This window comes from Felis catus, chromosome F2 (genome assembly GCF_018350175.1).
Source record: "Felis catus isolate Fca126 chromosome F2, F.catus_Fca126_mat1.0, whole genome shotgun sequence".
NCBI lineage: Eukaryota > Metazoa > Chordata > Mammalia > Carnivora > Felidae > Felis > Felis catus.
This window is the reverse complement of record NC_058385.1, coordinates 41,260,730-41,273,221: the sequence shown is the minus strand read 5'-3', so window position 1 is coordinate 41,273,221 and position 12,492 is coordinate 41,260,730. Positions and strand designations below refer to the sequence as shown.

General features: G+C 39.3%; 1 long non-coding RNA gene across 1 annotated transcript in view; it reads left to right on the top strand.

Moving 5' to 3' along the window:
* Positions 1–8,777, top strand: part of LOC123383008 — a 29,532-nt gene extending 20,755 nt beyond the window's left edge. Inside the window, exon 2 of the long non-coding RNA XR_006592175.1 lies at positions 8,493–8,777. This is a non-coding gene — a long non-coding RNA (uncharacterized LOC123383008). The remainder of the gene's footprint in view (positions 1–8,492) is intronic.
* The last annotated feature ends 3,715 nt before the right edge of the window (positions 8,778–12,492 follow it).

Sequence of the window (12,492 nt, the reverse complement as noted above, 5' to 3'; positions counted from 1 at the left end):
AGCTCAAGGCTTGACATACAGGTATCACCTCTTAAAGGAGCCACATTATCTTTTCCCAAAGATGCTCCTTCCCTGCATACCCTATCTTAGTTATTACCAATTACCCAGTGATTTATCCTTCATCTTAGACTATCACCCTCACCTCTCCCTCAATTCTTACAGCCAACAGATTTCAAGTCTATCAATTACCTTTTTTTTTTTTTCCAATGTGGGGCTTGAACTCATGACCTTGAGATGAAGACCTGAGCTGAGATCAAGAGTCGGATGCTTAACCTACTAAGCCACCCAGGCGCCCCATCTATCAGTTACTTTTTGAAATATCGCTGGACTCAGTCCTTCCCACTGCAATTTTCTGAGTTTGTGCCCTTGCCATTTCTCATGTAAGTAATGCTTTTGCTTCTCTAGACTCTGTTTCCAGTCTAATGTTTCCCTCCTCTCTATCACTGCCTTCCTCCTCACACTCTTCTCCCACCTTCTCATCTCCTACCTTCTCTCACTCTATCCTCAGTGGTCTGCAGAGTTATTTTTCTAAATAAAAATCAGGTCATATAATCCTGCCTAAAATTCTCGAATGAGCTGTCACTGTTTATGAGATAAATTCCAGGCATATCTGAATCCTATACAGAATCTTCTCCACATTCCAAAATATTCTTTCAGTCTCCCCAGATTAGTCATCAGATTAGTCATGATTTTTCCTTCCTGCATATGGTTTTTTTTTTTTGTTTGTTTGTTTGTTTGTTTGTTTGTTTTTGGTAGTCCTTCTACACTTCTCTATCCATAAATTCCTACTTCTCCCTTAGGAGAAGGCACAAGCGCTTCCTCTGCTTTGAAGCCTATTTTGATTTTCTCAGAGGGTTTTAGGATTGTTCTCTTTTGCTCCCATTATATCTTTTACATAACTCAATTATATTGGCTATATAATCCTCACTACTCCCCCCATTCCATTCTGGAAAATACGCTTCCTTCTGAATAAGACCCACATCTTTTTTAGTAGTATTTCTTCATTGCTAACACAGAGACTGGCTGTATTGGTGAGAGTCTTCTATTGACTGTGGAAGCCTGACTCTGATCAACGTAAACCAAAAGGGATTTAGAGGAGGGATATCAGTTCACAGACTCAATGGGAAGAGTCAATTTGGAAGTAGGAAGGGCTTAGGGCTGTTCTTGAGAGATAGGAAACAGAGGTGGAGAGAAAATCTTGTAACTGGAGCAAACTAAATGGACTCCAACCATTTTTTGTCTCTTTGGCTGGGCAGACTTCAAGAAAGGAATACCTGGGGGCACCTGGGTGGCTCAGGTCATGATCTCACAACTCATGAGTTCAAGCCCTGCATTCAGCTTGCTGATGTCAGTGTGGAGCCCACTTCAGATCCTTTGTCTCCCTCTCTTTCTGCCCCTCCCTGTTCACCCTCTCTGTCTCTCTCAAAAATAAATTAAAATATTAAAAAAAAAAGAAAGAATTACCCAATTATAGCTATGCCCATCCCTAGCCATGACAGCAAGGTCCCTGATGAAGTCCCATACAACTGGCCAATAGAGGTGAGGTAATTTCTTGAAAGGAATAAAATAATGTTAGGACAAATGGATACATGGTAGCTAAAAAGACAAACATTCATTACACTGACACATGGGAAGCACTCAATAAACATATTAATGTAAAGCAATGAATGAATACTTGAAAGTTTTATTTCCTGCCTTACTAAACTGCAGCCATTCACTGGATGTCTCAGTTGACCTCTTTCTCCTCGACCTTTGCATGGGCTGCCACCTCCGTTTGGGTGGTCTTTCCTCTCTTGTTTGCCTAGGAATGTGTTTGTCCTCTAAGATTCACCTTAAATGAAACAACGCCTCTTGGAAAATTTCCACATGCCTTCCCCATCTTGTACTCTTCTAGTACCTTCTGTGTTCCTCTGCCACACTTCTTCACCGATTACATTCCTTTACACATCAGGCTCCCCAGAGTTGATTCCTACTGTTTGTAGCAAAAGCATCCTTACAGATACACCAAGACAGACACATTTTCTGCTCTCCTACATTTTACATTTTTTATTTTTTATTTTTTTTTAATTTTTTTAATGTTTATTTATTTTTGAGACAGAGAGAGACAGAGCATGAATGGGGGAGGGGCAGAGAGAAAGGGAGACTCAGAAGCAGGCTCCAGGCTCTGAGCCATCAGCCCAGAGCCTGACGCGGGGCTCGAACTCACGAACCATGAGATCGTGACCTGAGCTGAAGTCGGACGCTCAACCGACTGAGCCACCCAGGCGCCCCTCCTACATTTTACATTTTATTTATTTATTGAAGTATATGATTATCTTAATTTAGGGCTATACTTTTACAATTTAGAAGGAAGACCTGTATAGTTTTAAAATTCAATTTTCAGTGTTGTGTGTTTGGCCACTAAACTCCCATTTTTACCATTTTGGCCATTGAACCACCAATTTTAAAAGTTTCTGTTAGAAATCTAATGCTGAGTCCCTAAAACTAACTAATAAGTTATAGAACATCATGATATTGTAAGTTGTGGCCCATCTGTTTCTATATATCAACAAATATTCCCTGTACTATGAGGGCTTCACTGTGAGGACTTCATGGAAGAATAAAACCTGCTTTCTGGACAGTTTTTATTCTTGTCTTCAGGAATTTACATGTAGATTCTGTTTGGAGAGACAGGCATTTAAATAACTAAATATAACAGAAGGCAAAACATACACAAACACAGGCTACATAGCTCTTGTGAAATATTTAATATTCCTTTAATAATTTATCTTATTTTGAGAGAGAGAAAGAGAGAGCACGAGTGGGGAAGGGGGGCAGAAGGAGGGAGAGAGAGAAACTCAAGTAGGATCCATGCTCAGTGGAAGCCCAACATGGGGCTCATCCCATGACCCTGGGATCATGACCTGAGCCGAAATCAAGAGTCATGTACTCAACAGAGTGAGCCACCCAGGATCCCAGCTCTTGTGAAATATTAAAACAAAACAAACAAACAAAAAAAGTCACTTCTCTAAGCACCAAAAGTTATACTTTCCCTCATTTCCATCCCTCACAATGTCTGCCAGTGTGATGTTTATGAAAGAGGCTCAATGAGTAGTGTTTGATTGATTCTCTGGTACAGAGAAATTGGCAGATGATATAAAAAAGTACCCTCAGCAGAGACTAAGAAAGAGAGAATGAGTTATAAATAAATATGTTGTGAAATGTCACATAGTAATAGATGAGATAATGCTTACTTGGCACCTTAAAATTTCAGCCTGAGATTATGTCTTATGTATCTTTTTAAGTATAAACAATATTGTCCCAGTGCCAACTCAGAAGGGATTTTTGTCTTACTAAATCACTTGTATTATGTCCTTGAGCACACTAGGTTTTCCTGAAGGACTCCAAAGATGTCCAGTTAGTCATGTCTAGAAAAGAAATTAGTTTGGGAGAATAGCATACAAGATCAGGGCTCCATTTAGAATCTTTCTATTTTGTATTTAGTTTTTTTCCCCCCCTGTGACAAATATTTCAAAAGAATTTAAAATATTTTTCATAAATGTTTTAATTTTAAGATTAAAAAAAATCTCTTTTGAGACCACCAAGTTCAAATATGAAACAGAGGAAGTGAGTCATTAGGAATAGGAGTTAATTTTTGCAACAGAATATATTACATATATTTTTACTTTATTTGAGGCTTAGAAGTTAATTATTTTTTTGAATGTTTATTCATTTCTGAGACAGAGAGAGACAGAGCATGAGAGGGGGAGGAGCAGAGAGGGGGGGGGGGGACACAGAATCAAAAACAGGCTCCAGGCTCTGAGCTGTCAGCACAGAACCCAACGAGGGGCTGGAACTCACAAACTGTGAGATCATGACCTGAGCCAAGGTCGGTCGCTCAACCGACTGAGCCACCCAGGAGCCCACTTTTTTTCTTTCTTTCTTTCTTTCTTTCTTTCTTTCTTTCTTTCTTTCTTTCTTTCTTCCTTCCTTCCTTCCTTCCTTCCTTCCTTCCTTCCTTCCTTCCTTCCTTCCTTCTTTCCTTTCTTTCTTTCTTTTAAAATAATCTCTACCTAATTTAGGGCTCAAACTCATGACCCCAAGATCAAGAGTTGCACACTCTACTGACTGCACCACCCAGGTGCCCCAGAGGTTAATTATTTTTTTCTTTTTTTAAGATTTTATTTTTAAGTAAACTCTACACCCGACATGAGGCTCAAACTTACAATCCTGATATCGAGGTCTCACGCTCCAGGGACTGAGCCAGCCAGGTGCCCCACCAGAAGTTAATTCTTTACAGTTAAAACAGAAGGCTTCTGTTAAAATCTAACAGTTCTGGCAAAACATTAGGAAATGCAAAAAAATTTTTAATCTTTTAAAATGTAAAGTGTGTTGTTGATCCACCAAATGCTTTTATGAGATAGAATGGCATTAAGAGACACGCAAGTTTGGTAATTACCTGATTGCCACACCCAGACATCTATTTCCAAAAACTAGTGGAAGGGGTTTCATTGTAGATGCCTGAATAATTTTGTGATTATGTAATGCCCAGGTTAATTTCAGAAATCACTCAAAGCAGGGTGGGGATTAGCAAAGTAACCAAAAAAGATGAAAATGTAAAAGGGTCGTGTCCAGATATGTTTTTTAACGCTCAAATCTGAAACTTTGACTTTTACCCTCTCCTCTTTCCAAGCTGCCAAACTGGCTTTTCTGGAGGCAGGCTTGGTCCGGATGAGTGACAGTTAGTGATATTTCTGTTTGGGTAAAATCTTCCTTTGAATTTTCGTTCTCCTTGCTCCTCCCCCTTAACTCTGTAATCTTTCTCTTTTCTTCTTATCTTTTATCTCTGTGTCACATCCTTTGGCTTTCTTGGTTCCCCTGGGCTCCATGTTTGCCTTCTTCCGTGTTTCCCTCAGACTCTTCCTGCCCTCAATTGTGATGCTTCCTCTGGCTGTCTGGGTTCCATGCTTGTTTTCCTATACAAAGTGTTTAGGGGGTGTCTAGGGGTGGGAAAGCAAACAGTAAACTTTGCTTTTTAAATTCCCTGGGTCAAATAACACTTAGTGTGACAAATCTTAACCAACAAGCATAATTGTTTATTGGTAGTGTGCCTGCTAAGGATATATAAGGCATAGAAAATGTGAGTGGGTCTCACACCCAGTGGGGTGACTATAATGAAAAGAAAAAAAAAAAGCAAAACTGGAAACAACAAAGATGTGGAGAAGTGAGCACCCTCGTGCATTGCTGAATGGAAGGTAAAGTGGTTACAGCTGTTATGGAAAATAGTTTGATAGTTCCTCAAAGTGTTAAACATAGAGTTACTCTATGACCCAGGAATTCTACTCCTAGATATATACCCCAGAGAATTAAAAGGCGGAGACCTGAACAGATTCTTGTATGCCAATGTTTGTAATACTATTATTCACAATGGCTAATATATGGAAATAACCCAAGTGTTCATCAACTGATGAGTGGATAAACAAAATGTGGAACACACATACAATGAAATATTACTCAGCTGTAAAAAGGAATGAAATTCTGACACATGCTACCACACGGATGAACCTTGAAAACATTATGCTAAGTGAAATAAACCAGACACAAAAGGACAAATATTGTATGATTCCATTTACGTGAGTCATCAATTTATGGGGACAGAAAAGTGGTTACTGGGTTCTTGGAGATGATGGAAAAGTTCTGGAAATGGATAGTGGTGATGGTTGTACAACATTGTTAATGTACTTACTTAATGCCACTGAATTGTATACTTAAAAATTATTACAAGGTAAATTGTATGTCATGTATATTTTGCCACATACACACACACAAATGTAGGTGGTTTGTGGCCAGTCCAGATTCTGCTTAAATACCTCTTCCTAACAAGGGCCATCTCTAGGCTTTCAGAACCAGCTCGGTGTTTGCTTCAACTTCAAGGACCTACAAGAGATTGAATCTGTCTTCCCAAACCTCTGCCTGTAGTGGGAATTACTATTATTAAATGGAGCAACCCCTAGAAAACGCTATTTAATAAAAAAATTAGGACTTTGGGAAAAACCCAGAACTGTGTGCATTGTAACTGGTAATTATATGGGACTTCTCTAGAGGTAATATATTGTAGATTAAAAATTTTTTTTAATCCAAACTTTTACTTTTAGGGGTGTCTGGGTGGCGCAGTCGGTTGAACGTCTGACTTTGGTTCAGGTCATGATCTTGTGGTTTGTGAGTTCAAGCCCCATGTCAGTTTCTGTGCTGACAGCTCAGAGCTGGGACCTTGCCTTGGATTCTGTGTTTCCTCCTCTCTCTGCCCCTCCCATGCTCATGCTCTGTCTCTCTCTGTCTCTCAATAATAAATAAACGTTAAAAAAATTTTTTTAAATCCAAACTTTTAATTACCAAAATAACTTCTGGTTATTATAATAAAAATTTAGGGGCACCTGGGTGGCTCAGTTGGTTGAGCATCTGACTCTGGCTCAGGTCATGGTCTCCCAGTCTGTGAGTTCAAGCTCCGCATCGGGCTCTGTGCTGACAGCTCGGAGCCTGGAGCCTGCTTTGAATTCTGTGTCTCCCTCTCTCTCTGCCCCTTCCTGCTTGTGCTCTCTCTCAAAAATAAATAAACATTAAAAATAAATTAAAAATATTTAAAAATTGGAAAACAAAGGTAACCAGGAAAAAAAAAAAGGTAACCAGGAAATAAAAATCACCTATGATCCCATCATCCAAAGAGAGATAACTATAACATTTTGGTGTATATCCTTTCAATTATTTACATTTCATCTATATCATATATATGTATCATGTATGTATACATATGTATATATGTATGTATATGTATAAACTGTTTTATCTGTATGTGTGTATATATACATAAACTTCTATAACCTCTTTGAATTTAACAATGTCTTCATGCAAGTAGTGGTTAGGATTTGGATCTGTAGGACCTCACTTTCGTTTAGAACTTTTACTTTGTCACACTGGCCCCTTAACTACTTTGGTGGAGCAGTAAATAAATAGAAAAGTCTCCCAGGCTTTTATATGAGGAAAACAGGACTGGACTGCCTTTTGCAATTTGATCCTCTAATTTAGATCTATGTTTGGGTTGGAGCAAGTCTAAGGCATAGATCACATTTAATGCCTCTGGTGATAGACAGAGCCTCAATAGTTTGACTCCCTCTGGTGGCCACATGGAGTCAGTACAGTAATTTTCAGAATTACAACCGGGTGGATTAGGATCCCACTCTTCTGACCGCATTTGACTTTAATTATATCCTTATAGGCCCTATCTCCAAATACAATTACATTGGAGGTTAGGACTTCAACATATGAATTTGCAGGGGGTGAGGGGACACACAATTCAGTCCACAGCAGGCAGAGCCTGAACTACACAGGTGTGTACTGTGCACTTGAGAGAGATTTTGTAGATTACATTCTCTAGTTGTGCATATTCTACTTGATTTCTCGATTGTTGCTTTTAAATCTTTAGAAAAGACTTTATAGTGAATAGTACCTTAACTATACAACAGAGCAAACAAGTTGGAATTTTATTATTATTATTTCTGTTTGTAATAAAGGAGTGTGTGGTCTGCACTTTAAAAAAAATTTTTTTTAATGTTTATTCAATTTTGAGAGACCTCGAGAGACAGAATGTGAGCAGGCGAAGGGCAGAGAGAGAGGGAGACACAGAATCTGAAGCAGGCTCCAGGCTGTGAGCTGTCAGCATAGAGCCCGACATGGGGCTCAAACTCACAAGCTGTGAGATCATGACCGGAGCCGAAGTCAGACACTCAACTTACTGAGCCACCCAGGTGCCCCATAAATTTCTTGATTATTAAAAATGATCTCCCCATGGTGTCAAAAATGCTAGGTATGTCCCAGCCCACCCCAACTCTTGTCTCCTAATCTCCCCTCTTCTCCCTGGTCTTTTGCCCCTAATTCACTAATTCCTGCCTTGCTGTTGTTGTTGTTATTGTTATTGTTGTTGTTGTTTTAGTAATCTCTACACCCAAGGTGGGTCTCAAACTCGCAGAAGTTTAGCTACCTCTGCGAATAAAAGAAAGGCATCTGTAATTGTCACCGAGAGTTAGGAGGAAGGGAGCGTGTCTGTGAAGGGGTCAGAATTTTCAAGGAGTGCACCTGAAGGCTAGCACTGAAGATATCCAGGGGACATGATGTGAGGTCAACAAGACTGGAGGCAATGAGATCCAGCTGCCCTTCTCCTGTTGGGAGTCTCTACTCCTTGTCAAACCTAGGCTAGATTCTGTGGAGGGAGACAGAACCTTCATTCTAATCCAGTTACCCCAGTGCCCCAGAGGGCTGTATACATGTCTTGTACCTCCTTGAGTCCTCAGCAACTCGGCTCATAGGGCATACTTTTAGGCTAAAACTGTGGATGTTTCAGGTCAAAAAGTGTCAAACAGCTGCAATTTCATGTGGTTCGACTGTTCTTTGTGGTTGGTTGTGATGGTTATGATGAAGGCCATCTTTTGATTCTCTAATATCAAAGTGTTCTTTCGCAGGTAGTTCCAGCAGGTCTTTCCTGGCGCTGACCACAGATTCACAGTGGGGCTCAACCTGCCCAATGGGGATGATTCCTACAGAGAGATACTGTTACAAGGACAGAAGAGATTTGTCATGGAACTTGAAATTCCTGTCCTATTACCAGACCATACAGCCTAGGGGATACTACACATATTTCTTAACTAACCCCCCCAATTACTTTGTGATTTATGTAATTAATTATATTGCATTCTATATTTTGTATTAAAAAGCATTAATGTGTTAAATATAAGCATTGAAAAATATACCACAATTCTCACAAGCTGTTTTGGTACTTCTTCAATTCTTAATGTATCAACAGCTGCCCCAGGTTCAAATGACCTAAATCTCTCTTTACCTCTGAAAGGCTCTGACCAATGTTCATTTTCACTTGTGTGTGCGTGTGTGTGTATGTGTGTGTGCCCTTAAAACTCATTGTTCTTTTAACCAGTGCTAAGTAAACACCAACTAACCACCTAATTATACCAAGTCTAGGAAAGGAATACAAAAATTTCTTTTCTTTTCTTTCTTTTTAAGCAAGCTCTATGCCCAATGTGGGGCTTGAACTCAAGACCCCAAGATAAAGAATTACATGCTCTACCCACTGAGCCAGCCAGGAGACCCCCCAAATTTCTTTTCTTAACAAAATCATAGTCTACTGAAACAGAAAGAAAAACATATGAAGTGGCACTCAATAATTCAGGGATAAATTTATCATCTGTGGGTTTTTTCACATTGATAATGTAAAAATTTCAGTCTGAATACCTTTCTTAATGTTTAGATTATTTGTATAGAGATTCAACATTCTGTGATCCTTTCTGGCCCAAATAGCCTATTTATCCTAATGAAGACACAGACATAAAAATTTGTTTTAAAAAGGTAAAAATTTAACTAAAAGGAAGTCATGCTCCAGTGGTTCAAAGGAAAAAAGATCAAATCATATCATGCTTAATATGCATTTTGAACAATATATTTCATATGAATTTCATCCAGTTTTGTAATTTATCAGTCACTAAAAAATTTAGTTAAATTTGGAGTTTTTTTTTAAAAATGTTTGTTTATTTTTGAAAGAGAGAGCAAGAGAGGGGCAGAGAGAGATGAAGACAGAGGATCTGAAGTGGGTCTGTGCTGACAGCAGAGAGCCTCCCACAGGGCTCAAACTCACAAACCTTGAGATCATGACCCGAGCCAAAGTTAGATGCCTAACCGACTGAGCCATTCAGGTATCCCTAATTTGTAGTTTCAATCTTTGGGTTTCCTGGGGTTTTAAAACAAGTGGTGATTTTTTTAAAAAAATTCCAGAGTATCATATATATATATATAACTATATATATATAACTATATATATATTATATATATAATATATATAAACTATATATAATATATAACTATAATAACATTGTAGTTATTAATTTATTTAAGTTTATTTTATTTATTTTGGGAGAGATAGAGCACGAGCAGAAGAGGGGCAGATACAGGAGGAGAGAGAGAATCCCAAGCAGGCTCTGTGCTGTCAGTATAGAGCCTGATGCAGGGATCGATCCAATGAACTGTGAGATCATGAACGGAGCTGAAATCAAGAGTCAAACACTTAGCTGACTGAACCACCCAGGCACCCCTAGTTATTACATAAATTTATGCTTAGTACATAAATTTTAATGATTGAGACATATGCTAAAAATACTAAATGCATTATATAACTAGAATTTTAGTATCTGAAACTGTTCATCATGCATATTGGAGTTCCAGGCAATAATTTCACAAATATGCAAAATACAGCAAGAATATATATGCTGCTAAATAAGAGAAACTGGAAAATCTGCCTAACATGATCATAACTCATTCCGCGAATATTATTGATCCTTCTCACACTTTGCTCTTCCTGGATCATGGAGATATGAATAAGAAAATAGATTTTAAAGGATTGATTCAATCACCATTGCAATAAAACAACTAAAGCCAGATGACCTATCAACTGAGCAATGTTTAGTGGAGGAAATAAGCAAATCAGCAGCTGTCGTTGTCTATAAACAAACCACATACCTAGCTGGGCACTTGTTGATTGGCCTGTTATGATATGTTTTGAAAAATTTCTGAAACCAGAGTTTTGGGTGAAACTGGACATTTGATACAAATATACAACTGAAGACCAAAGTATAGTGATGGAGAGAACTAAGACAGCTAGGGAATAAAGACAGGAAGAAAATAAAGGCCTCAGACCATCTGAGGTTATTACCCACCATCACACTGGGAAGCTGACACCATTCAATCTCTTTGATGGATATTCAAAGGGAATTTCATCTGTGCCCACATTGCTTCTGCTTTTTTTTTTAAGTTTATTTATTAAAAAAAAATTTTTTTTTAACATTTATTTATTTTTGAGAAAGAGAGAGACAGAGCATGAACGGGGGAGGGTCAGAGAGGGAGACACAGTATCTGAAACAGGCTCCAGGCTCCGAGCTGTCAGCACAGAGCCCGATGCGGGGCTCGAACTCACGGACTGTGAGATCATGACCCGAGCCGAAGTCGGCCGCTTAACCGACGGAGCCACCCAGGTGCCCCTATTTATTTATTTTAAGAGAGAGAGAGAGAGAGAGAGAGAGAGAGAGAGAGAGAGAGAGAGAGAGAGAGAGAGAGAGAGAGAGAGAGAGAGAGAGAGGCACAAGCAGGTGAGGGGCAGAGGAAGAATCCCAAAGATCCCGATAATAATATGGAGCCTGATGCGGGGCTCAAACCCATGAACGGCGAGATAATGACTTGAGGTGAAACCAAGAGTCAGATGCTTAATTGACTGAGCCACCCAGGTGCCCCTCTTCTGGTTTTTGATGGAGACTCATGGTTTTCACATTTCTTTTATACATTACTCACTTCCCAGATTTTTTTCTCCAGTGCCCTCTAAATCAATGAGATATTTGGGGAAGAAGTTTTCAAATGGTAATGGCAAATGTTAAAAAAAAAAAAAAAAAAAAAAAAAGACAACAGCATCAAAATAGAGTCACTTGTGCTAAGACTATATCACCAAACTGAAACTTAATACCTAACCTACTTTGCAGTTTCAACCTCCCCCAGGAATATAATTTTAACTGGTCAGTCTGGAATTTCCTGGTCTGTGGTAGTGAGGTAATTCACTTAATAGACCCCTTTCATCCCCCCAAAGAAAGATGAGTAATCCACTCTTTCTTTGTCCCCGCCCCATTCTGCCTGTAGAAGTCTCCCCTTTTGTGCAGCAGTTTGGACAAGCTGTGCCTTTCTATTTGCTATATGGGATGCTGCCTGATTCATGACTCATTGAGTAAAGCCAATTAGATCTTTAAATTTTACTCAGTTGAATTTTTTTTTAAACACATGTTAAGTTTAATTTTAAAAAGATTCCCACAGGAGTTTTTACAAAGACATGTATGAGACCTCTTCATTTTGTGAAATAGGGATAAGGTGGATTAAAGACTTTTTTTTTTAGTTTATTTTTGAGAGAGAGAGAGAGAGAGAGAGAGCACAAGCAGGGGAGGGGCAGAGAGAGAGAGAGAGAGGGAGACACAGAATCCGAAGCAGGCTCCAGGCGCTGATCTGTCAGCACAGCTGGGCTCAAACCCACAAACCAAGAGATCATGACCTGAGCCGAAGTTGGACATTTAACTGACTGAGTCCACCCAGGTGCTCCAAAGATGATTTTTTTTTTTCAACGCTTATTTATTTTTGGGACAGAGAGAGACAGAGCATGAACGGGGGAGGCACAGAGAGAGAGGGAGACACAGAATCGGAAACAGGCTCCAGGCTCTGAGCCATCAGCCCAGAGCCCGACGCGGGGCTCGAACTCACGGACCGCGAGATCGTGACCTGGCTGAAGTCGGACGCTTAACCGACTGCGCCACCCAGGCGCCCCCAAAGATGATTTTTAATAGGGAACATTTTCTGGAAATATTAGAAAGTATGGGTGCCATTCTCCTGTGATTTTAGAGCTCTTGTGCATTTAGATTCTAAAAT